Source organism: Anopheles gambiae, chromosome 3, assembly GCF_943734735.2.
Source record: "Anopheles gambiae chromosome 3, idAnoGambNW_F1_1, whole genome shotgun sequence".
In the NCBI taxonomy this organism is placed as follows: Eukaryota; Metazoa; Arthropoda; class Insecta; order Diptera; family Culicidae; genus Anopheles; species Anopheles gambiae.
The window spans coordinates 65,446,992-65,457,100 of NC_064602.1; the positions used below are offsets into that span (position 1 = coordinate 65,446,992).

At 47.7% G+C, this 10,109-nt stretch overlaps 2 long non-coding RNA genes across 3 annotated transcripts; both read left to right on the plus strand.

Moving 5' to 3' along the window:
- Nucleotides 1–182: 182 nt before the first annotated feature.
- Nucleotides 183–3,145, plus strand: LOC133393633 (uncharacterized). Its single transcript, XR_009766289.1, has 3 exons — nt 183–794; nt 906–1,054; nt 2,907–3,145. It is a non-coding gene; the product is annotated as an uncharacterized LOC133393633 (long non-coding RNA).
- A 2,989-nt stretch (nt 3,146–6,134) lies between these two features.
- Nucleotides 6,135–8,858, plus strand: LOC133393634 (uncharacterized). Of its 2 annotated transcripts, none has more exons than XR_009766291.1 (3): nt 6,135–6,395; nt 6,507–6,655; nt 6,717–8,858. It is a non-coding gene; the product is annotated as an uncharacterized LOC133393634 (long non-coding RNA). The 2 variants fall into 2 exon arrangements; XR_009766290.1 differs by having other exon boundaries at nt 8,620–8,858.
- Nucleotides 8,859–10,109: the final 1,251 nt, after the last annotated feature.

Here is a 10,109-nt window from a genome sequence, read left to right on the forward strand (position 1 = left end):
TAAATATTATTTAAAAATATATGTTGGACTTTGTGAGTATTTCTTATTTAACATTGAAACATACATTAAAGTGTGTTATTTTGTGTGCTTCTGTGAATTTATTCTAGAATTCTTTGTGTGTTCGACATTTTTGATGATAAAAATTAAGAAATCATTATTTTTTTTTTCGATTTTTACATTAATTGCTCATTATCTACGAGCCGCATGGCCGCAATTTACTTGAGATTAGAACTCATGCTAGCATGATTTGAAATTTCGTGCATAAACAAATGATCAAATCTTTTGTTAATATATTACGTTTTTTCGATAAAATCAATAGACACGCACTAAAATGCACATCATAACAAATCGAAATCTGTTATATTTGCTAAGCTTTGTGTGCGGAAACCAATGGTCAACGGTTCTAAAATGACGTAAAGTCCCTCAACTATGGCGACCTCCCCAAAGGCCCTAATCCACCACCACCTGATATGTTGAATCCACCTTGGCAACGCACCCCATCCCGTGCTAGAACGGGACAAGTTCAACAACAACTGTCATCGTTTTTTCCCGATTCACTTTACACTTTCCGTGCTCAGATGCGCTTTCCGTGCTCAGATGCGCTTTCCGTGCTCAGATGCGCTTTCCGTGCGCGGCCGTGTAGCGGTGGAGTAATTGCGCGATGGGTGTTGTGGATCGTACGTACTGCTGCTGCTGCTGGAATTGTCGTAAGGATGGCTGCTACCGGTGGCATTCGGCCGTCCTAGCAGCTGCTCATAGACACCGCTGTGCTGCTGCAGGATGCCCTGGTCCTGGTACGTCGACGCTGCCTTTCCCGCTGCTTGTGTGTTTGGTGGTGCATACTATCTCACCACCCGGTATCGTCACTCGCCTGATGGTGTTTCCCTTTTGTGTCCCGTAAACAGCCCATCCCAACATCGTCCTCACCGCAATCGGTCACCCAGATTGAGGCTCCAGCGGTGGAAGTAGTAGGAGCACATTCTCCAAGCCGATTGGGATTTTCCAAGCCTGGTTCTCGGTGTACCATCCTCCTGATGTTCCGCTGGCCGATCCTGTAAGTAATCATTCGAACTTGTCAGTGTGGGATAATGAATATTTTGTTGTGGCAAACTTAGCTGTTGAAACCGTCGCCGTGAACGACCGCTCTCCCCCGCGTGCAGCAATCTCCAGGCTCCAGGTCAAACGTGAAGCTGAAACGTCTCCTTGCGTTTCACGTTGGCCGTCCACTGCAACTCAAGTGGGGGCCCGGCTGGCCCTTCAATCTGATACTCGCTGCTAGGGTAACTTAAGCGTCAATGATGATCCTTCATCCAGAAATTGCGTGCGTGTCTCGCACTCGCTTGTTCAACGTTTGCACAACCCGGGACACGACACAGGAGAATCTCGATCGACAAGGCTTTGTTACGTGGTTTGCGGCACAGCTTCATCTGCGTTACAGTCTCAACACGTTCCATGGGAGACATGCGCTTCGCATCATTCTCTTAGCGTATGATCCGTGTTCGATCCAACGAAGGTAGGGAGTTTCAATTTGCGATGGCGAGAAACCCGATCGCGCACGAATCGCGCAGCTCATTCGCCTCCTCGAACACGAACCATCTGAATTTAGCATCATCTATATCGGTTCTGTTTTGCATTTCCCAATCAACTCTGGGGCTGTTTTGGACCCATAACCTTTCTCCATTTCGTGATTGTTCTGCAGTTTGTGGCAACCGTTCTTCCTTCCGTCAGCACCGTGAATGCCTGTTTGGCACTTTCAATGAAGGCTTCTGTAATCCAATCGGTGTGTGATGATATGTGAGAAAGAAAGCTGCCCGCTTTTGCAGAACAGTGATGGAATAGGACTGGACTATAAAGGCCCCGATAGAATGCCTCAGAGCAGTACGGTAAAGAGGAGCCAGAGACTTTCGGAGACATTATTTCTATTTGATAAAATATTTTTGGAACTACCCAAGCTTTAAGGTTGTTTGGTGTGAACAATTTTACATTTCCCTGATATTTCGTTTTAGTTGTCCATTTTTGTAGGCCATTGATTCCGGAATGAAGTTCTTTCCTCTACATTCGGTTGCAGATTTGGACATCGCTACTAAACCGGGGTAAGAATGCTTCAGACAAATGGCGAGTAGCAGCAAATGAATTATCTCGATTATCTAAGCGTCGAAGGAGAAACGTTCTCTTTCGCTACACGCATCCAAATCTCGATGTAAATTGAAGTGTTCGATGGCTTTTTCCATCACGAATCACAAAAATTCGGTTAATTTTCCGGAGGCCGTTTTCAAATGACAGCCCGTGGCGCGTTCTGCAGAAGGACTTTGACTCCGATTTTGAGTAACGAGTGTTGATCGTACCTACGCAAATGGTCGTACCAAATTTGGTCTACTAGCCGCGCCCTATCCAACGAGGGATAACAATGGATCCGGGAAGGGGGGAAAAACATTCCCACACCTGTGTGTAAAACGGTGAAAATTTCACACAAAATCACGTTTTTTGACTGGAAGAGTCGAGCTGAGTGGTTCCTAGGAGGACACGCTTGTGAGACAAAAGTTGCACAACTTGTACCGACGCGTCTGTCGCTGCCTGATATAGCTTTGTATTAGCTTCCGTTCGAAAGCAATTTGACGGTTTTCCTTCCTGCAGTATGGAACAGGGAGGGCGGGAGGAGGTGCAATACCCCACCGTCGGATAGTACTTGGCAGTGGAAAACATCCCCACTATGTACGTTTGAAGTTGATGCTATTCGGCGAGAAAGAGTGGAAAATCGCAATCATTGCAAACTCGAAAATTAACTCGTTTTATATAGGCATTTGTACATTTCAATTTATTCCAATGCTATACGTGTATTTTTACATGGCCTCAATCTTACACTAAAATACAATAAATACATATTTATTTCCCTTCAACCCCCATAGCATCAAATGTACGTGTAGCTTCGTTGAGCAAACGCTTGGTGTCCCACTGACCGTCCTCTTTGGTTAGGCCGCTGGTGAGTCTGACAACACCAGAGGCCAACATCCAGTGGCGCCACGAGGAGGCAGAGGATCGGATTTGGCCACCGTCCCAGCATCGGGCTGTTCCTTCACGGCGCCTTATACTGGGGTGACTTACACGTCACTTTACGAAAGCTGGAACGAAGAGAGAGAGAGAGAGAGAAGAAAAGAAATTAGGTGCTGGTTTAGCAGCCAAACCGGTTCCAATCGAAATGCAAATCGTGCTGCATGGAATGTTGGCGCAGCAGATTCCGGAACATCCGCTTCAGCTCGGTATAGTCCGGCGCGTCGCAGAATTCCATCTGCAACGCGTACTCGGTCAACCGCTGAAACTCAGCCGGCAGTCCTCTACACAGCTCGCTGGGCGTAATGCACAACTTCAGAAGCAGTGCCTCGTCCGGATCAAATCGCTCCTCGGTACCATACCACGGTAGGCCACCGCGGAGCAAAAACACCAGCATGTAGGCGAGTGACAAAATGTCATCTCGCCTGCTCGGTGTATACTCCAGATGAGCGAACACTGGTGCAAACTCGATCGTTCCGGCGAACGGGAAAAACGCATCCTGCGCTATGTGTTCCCCCGTGCGTGGGTGCCGATACGGCTCGGCAAGACCGAAGTCGATCATGTGCAGCGTCTTGCGGGTCGTTCCGCGACCCAGCAGGACATTGTCCGGCTTCAGGTCGCGGTGAACGTACCCCAGCTCGTGGAATGTTTCCAGCCTGTCGAGCAGTTGCAGCGCTAGCTGCGAAACCGTCTTCAGACCGAAGCGTCCTCCGCACAAGTTCAGTAAGTCCTGCAGGGATGGCCCCAGGCGCTCCAAAACCAGCACGTCGCGTTTGCGATACGTACCGGCGTCGATGAGTCTGGGCCATCCACGGGCCTTCGGCAGCCGCGCATAGATCCGGCGCTCCGTGGCGAGCAGGAGCCGGTCCACCTCTTTGCTGGCCATTTTCATCACCACCGGCTGCTTGGAGCGGGCATGGCTGCCCACCAACACCGTGCCGCAGCCACCAGCATCGAATTCGCCTTCAATCCGATAGGTGGAGAGATTCACCACCATCAAGGACTCCGGCGAACTAGAATTGGGCGCACGTCCTTCTCTAATCGACATGTTCGATTCTCTTTGGCCACCTGCGAAATGTAACTAGAAGCAACAGCAGAATCAATTTTTCGCAAAAACACTCGAAAAAACCGTTAAAAGTGAGAGCGAGCGAAAACACGTCACCTTGCGTTTACTCGTAGTGAGGATATAACCTGATGCATAAGTGTGGTTTACATATATAGCCTTTGGTTGGGTGATGTTCACATGTGTACTACGATCGAAACAGCAACTTGACAGATTACGCATTTTCGGCTGGTAACCATCTAGTTACCTGTGGTGTGTGGGTTTTGGAAAACGCATCCAAGTGTTGTTACATTTCCAGGTCCGATTTTGGTTCATTTCGTCGTACCGGTGTCCTGGCCTGGCGTAGCCTGTGCGAGTTCTGTGCAGATCCTGTGTCGCGTCCTGTGTGCTTCTTTTATTGGGTTTTTCTTTTCTACGGTTTTTTTTTTTTTTTTTTGTACGGGTAAAAGTGATGGTTTTCTGGGACAGTGGCGCTCAGCCGCCACCGTGCGTCTCCATGAGAATGCGTCAAAGTGGTGGACGCTTTTATCTCCGAAACAGGATCAACATCAAAGCATCAACCGGCGGCAGAATTTAAAAAAGAACTTATTACCCAGGCTGGATGGACGCAAGCCTTTAAAGTATGAATGCAAAAGTATTGAAAACTTCGCCCGGATTGGAACATAGAGAACTAAAAAAAAACATGAAATTTTTTTGTGAACATTAACATTTAATCGCGTAGCGAAAACGTTTACTTTTTTTTTGCAGGGAGAGTCTTCCAAACACGCGGATGTGTGCCTTTGATGGAAACGGTTTATTGCGCTGATTCTAATTACACCTCGTAAAATGGTACCCGTTTTTCGGTCGCGATGTCGAGATGCCGCCGAGATGAAGCGTGCGAATTTGCGAATTGCGATGGCGAATTGCGAATCACCCGATCGCGCACGAATCGCGCAGCTCATTCGCCTCCTCGAACACGAACCAATGTCCCAATGTCCAGCGTCATCTATTGGCGAGATTTAGTACTATTCAGAACCGCTGCATCTTTTACTGTCAACCGAAGCTCTACGCAAGGTGGATGCAATCCGAGATCAGGTGAGGACAGATAGAGACGAAGACTAAGAAATCATTAATTTATTTGCTATTTTGTCACCTTTATTCCGCATCATCTACGAGACACACATGGACACACGAGGACAATTGCAGTAAGTATTGCCTGATTTTGTATCTCTGATGTTTGTTCAATAAAATGAATAAATACAAAAATGCACTTGCCTATAAGCAAGAAAGAAAATGTTTTCTGTTTGCTATACTTTTTGAAACCAACGGTGTGTAGCGGGTTTAAAATGACACCAAAGTCCCCCCAACTATGGCGACCCACCCAAGGTGGATTTAAAAATATCAGGTGGTGGACTCTGGTGCATTTTGACAATTCGTCACTTGACGTAAGGTCCCCAGGATTCAAACTTTGTTTACATTAATTAAATTTGTTCATATAATTTATCTACCCCATTTTTTCGAATAAATATTCTTTAAAAATATATTTTGGACTTTGTGAGTTCTTATTTAACATTGAAACATACATTAAAGTGTGTTATTTTGTGTTATTCTGTGAATTTATTCTAGAATTCTTTGTGTTTTCGACATTTTGGATGATAAAAATAAAGAAATAATTATTTTTTTCAATTTTTACACTAATTGCTCATTATCTACGAGCCGCATGGCCGCAATTTACTTGAGATTAGAACTCATGCTAGCATGATTTGAAATTTCGTGCATAAACAAATGATCAAATCTTTTGTTAATATATTACGTTTTTTCGATAAAATCAATAGACACGCACTAAAATGCACATAATAACAAATCGAAATCTGTTATATTTGCTAAGCTTTGTGTGCGGAAACCAATGGTCAACGGTTCTAAAATGACGTAAAGTCCCTCAACTATGGCGACCCCCCAAAGGCCCTAATCCACCACCTGATATTTTTATAATCCACCTTGGCAACGCACCCCATCCCGTGCTAGAACGGGACAAGTTCAACAACTGTCATCGTTTTTTCCCGATTCACTTTACACTTTCCGTGCTCAGATGCGCTTTCCGTGGTCAGATGCGCTTTCCGTGCTCAGATGCGCTTTCCGTGCGCGGCCGTGTAGCGGTGGAGTAATTGCGCGATGGGTGTTGTGGATCGTACGTACTGCTGCTGCCGCTGGAATTGTCGTAAGGATGGCTGCTACCGGTGGCATTCGGCCGTCATAGCAGCTGCTCATAGACACCGCTGTGCTGCTGCAGGATGCCCTGGTCCTGGTACGTCGACGCTGCCTTTCCCGCTGCTTGTGTGTTTGGTGGTGCATACTATCTCACCACCCGGTATCGTCACTCGCCTGGTGGTGTTTCCCTTTTGTGTCCCGTAAACAGCCCATCCCAACATCGTCCTCACCGCAATCGGTCACCCAGATTGAGGCTCCAGCGGTGGAAGTAGTAGGAGCACATTCTCCAAGCCGATTGGGATTTTCCAAGCCTGGTTCTCGGTGTACCATCCTCCTGATGTTCCGCTGGCCGATCCTGTAAGTAATCATTCGAACTTGTCAGTGTGGGATAATGAATATTTTGTTGTGGCAAACTTAGCTGTTGAAACCGTCGCCGTGAACGACCGCTCTCCCCCGCGTGCAGCAATCTCCAGGCTCCAGGTCAAACGTGAAGCTGAAACGTCTCCTTGCGTTTCACGTTGGCCGTCCACTGCAACTCAAGTGGGGGCCCGGCTGGCCCTTCAATCTGATACTCGCTGCTAGGGTAACTTAAGCGTCAATGATGATCCTTCATCCAGAAATTGCGTGCGTGTCTCGCACTCGCTTGTTCAACGTTTGCACAACCCGGGACACGACACAGGAGAATCTCGATCGACAAGGCTTTGTTACGTGGTTTGCGGCACAGCTTCATCTGCGTTACAGTCTCAATACGTTCCATGGGAGACATGCGCTTCGCATCATTCTCTTAGCGTATGATCCGTGTTCGATCCAACGAAGGTAGGGAGTTTCAATTTGCGATGGCGAGAAACCCGATCGCGCACGAATCGCGCAGCTCATTCGCCTCCTCGAACACGAACCATCTGAATTTAGCATCATCTATATCGGTTCTGTTTTGCATTTCCCAATCAACTCTGGGGCTGTTTTGGACCCATAACCTTTCTCCATTTCGTGATTGTTCTGCAGTTTGTGGCAACCGTTCTTCCTTCCGTCAGCACCGTGAATGCCTGTTTGGCACTTTCAATGAAGGCTTCTGTAATCCAATCGGTGTGTGATGATATGTGAGAAAGAAAGCTGCCCGCTTTTGCAGAACAGTGATGGAATAGGACTGGACTATAAAGGCCCCGATAGAATGCCTCAGAGCAGTACGGTAAAGAGGAGCCAGAGACTTTCGGAGACATTATTTCTATTTGATAAAATATTTTTGGAACTACCCAAGCTTTAAGGTTGTTTGGTGTGAACAATTTTACATTTCCCTGATATTTCGTTTTAGTTGTCCATTTTTGTAGGCCATTGATTCCGGAATGAAGTTCTTTCCTCTACATTCGGTTGCAGATTTGGACATCGCTACTAAACCGGGGTAAGAATGCTTCAGACAAATGGCGAGTAGCAGCAAATGAATTATCTCGATTATCTAAGCGTCGAAGGAGAAACGTTCTCTTTCGCTACACGCATCCAAATCTCGATGTAAATTGAAGTGTTCGATGGCTTTTTCCATCACGAATCACAAAAATTCGGTTAATTTTCCGGAGGCCGTTTTCAAATGACAGCCCGTGGCGCGTTCTGCAGAAGGACTTTGACTCCGATTTTGAGTAACGAGTGTTGATCGTACCTACGCAAATGGTCGTACCAAATTTGGTCTACTAGCCGCGCCCTATCCAACGAGGGATAACAATGGATCCGGGAAGGGGGGAAAAACATTCCCACACCTGTGTGTAAAACGGTGAAAATTTCACACAAACTCACGTTTTTTGACTGGAAGAGTCGAGCTGAGTGGTTCCTAGGAGGACACGCTTGTGAGACAAAAGTTGCACAACTTGTACCGACGCGTCTGTCGCTGCCTGATATAGCTTTGTATTAGCTTCCGTTCGAAAGCAATTTGACGGTTTTCCTTCCTGCAGTATGGAACAGGGAGGGCGGGAGGAGGTGCAATACCCCACCGTCGGATAGTACTTGGCGAGAGCTTTCCATCGATGCCCCGCACGCACGCCCTTATATAAGCTCGCGTTCGAAAGCTATGCTCATGTAAAGGTGGCCTATCAAAATTTGTGTTCGTGGATCGGCGTCGGCAGTGGAAAACATCCCCACTATGTACGTTTGAAGTTGATGCTATCCGGCGAGAAAGAGTGGAAAATTGCAATCATTGCAAACTCGAAAATTAACTCGTTTTATATAGGCATTTGTACATTTCAATTTATTCCAATGCTATACGTGTATTTTTACATGGCCTCAATCTTACACTAAAATACAATAAATACATATTTATTTCCCTTCAACCCCCATAGCATCAAATGTACGTGTAGCTTCGTTGAGCAAACGCTTGGTGTCCCACTGACCGTCCTCTTTGGTTAGGCCGCTGGTGAGTCTGACAACACCAGAGGCCAACATCCAGTGGCGCCACGAGGAGGCAGAGGATCGGATTTGGCCACCGTCCCAGCATCGGGCTGTTCCTTCACGGCGCCTTATACTGGGGTGACTTACACGTCACTTTACGAAAGCTGGAACGAAGAGAGAGAGAGAGAGAGAAGAAAAGAAATTAGGTGCTGGTTTAGCAGCCAAACCGGTTCCAATCGAAATGCAAATCGTGCTGCATGGAATGTTGGCGCAGCAGATTCCGGAACATCCGCTTCAGCTCGGTATAGTCCGGCGCGTCGCAGAATTCCATCTGCAACGCGTACTCGGTCAACCGCTGAAACTCAGCCGGCAGTCCTCTACACAGCTCGCTGGGCGTAATGCACAACTTCAGAAGCAGTGCCTCGTCCGGATCAAATCGCTCCTCGGTACCATACCACGGTAGGCCACCGCGGAGCAAAAACACCAGCATGTAGGCGAGTGACAAAATGTCATCTCGCCTGCTCGGTGTATACTCCAGATGAGCGAACACTGGTGCAAACTCGATCGTTCCGGCGAACGGGAAAAACGCATCCTGCGCTATGTGTTCCCCCGTGCGTGGGTGCCGATACGGCTCGGCAAGACCGAAGTCGATCATGTGCAGCGTCTTGCGGGTCGTTCCGCGACCCAGCAGGACATTGTCCGGCTTCAGGTCGCGGTGAACGTACCCCAGCTCGTGGAATGTTTCCAGCCTGTCGAGCAGTTGCAGCGCTAGCTGCGAAACCGTCTTCAGACCGAAGCGTCCTCCGCACAAGTTCAGTAAGTCCTGCAGTGATGGCCCCAGGCGCTCCAAAACCAGCACGTCGCGTTTGCGATACGTACCGGCGTCGATGAGTCTGGGCCATCCACGGGCCTTCGGCAGCCGCGCATAGATCCGGCGCTCCGTGGCGAGCAGGAGCCGGTCCACCTCTTTGCTGGCCATTTTCATCACCACCGGCTGCTTGGAGCGGGCATGGCTGCCCACCAACACCGTGCCGCAGCCACCAGCATCGAATTCGCCTTCAATCCGATAGGTGGAGAGATTCACCACCATCAAGGACTCCGGCGAACTAGAATTGGGCGCACGTCCTTCTCTAATCGACATGTTCGATTCTCTTTGGCCACCTGCGAAATGTAACTAGAAGCAACAGCAGAATCAATTTTTCGCAAAAACACTCGAAAAAACCGTTAAAAGTGAGAGCGAGCGAAAACACGTCACCTTGCGTTTACTCGTAGTGAGGATATAACCTGATGCATAAGTGTGGTTTACATATATAGCCTTTGGTTGGGTGATGTTCACATGTGTACTACGATCGAAACAGCAACTTGACAGATTACGCATTTTCGGCTGGTAACCATCTAGTTACCTGTGGTGTGTGGGTTTTGGAAAACGCATCCAAGTGTT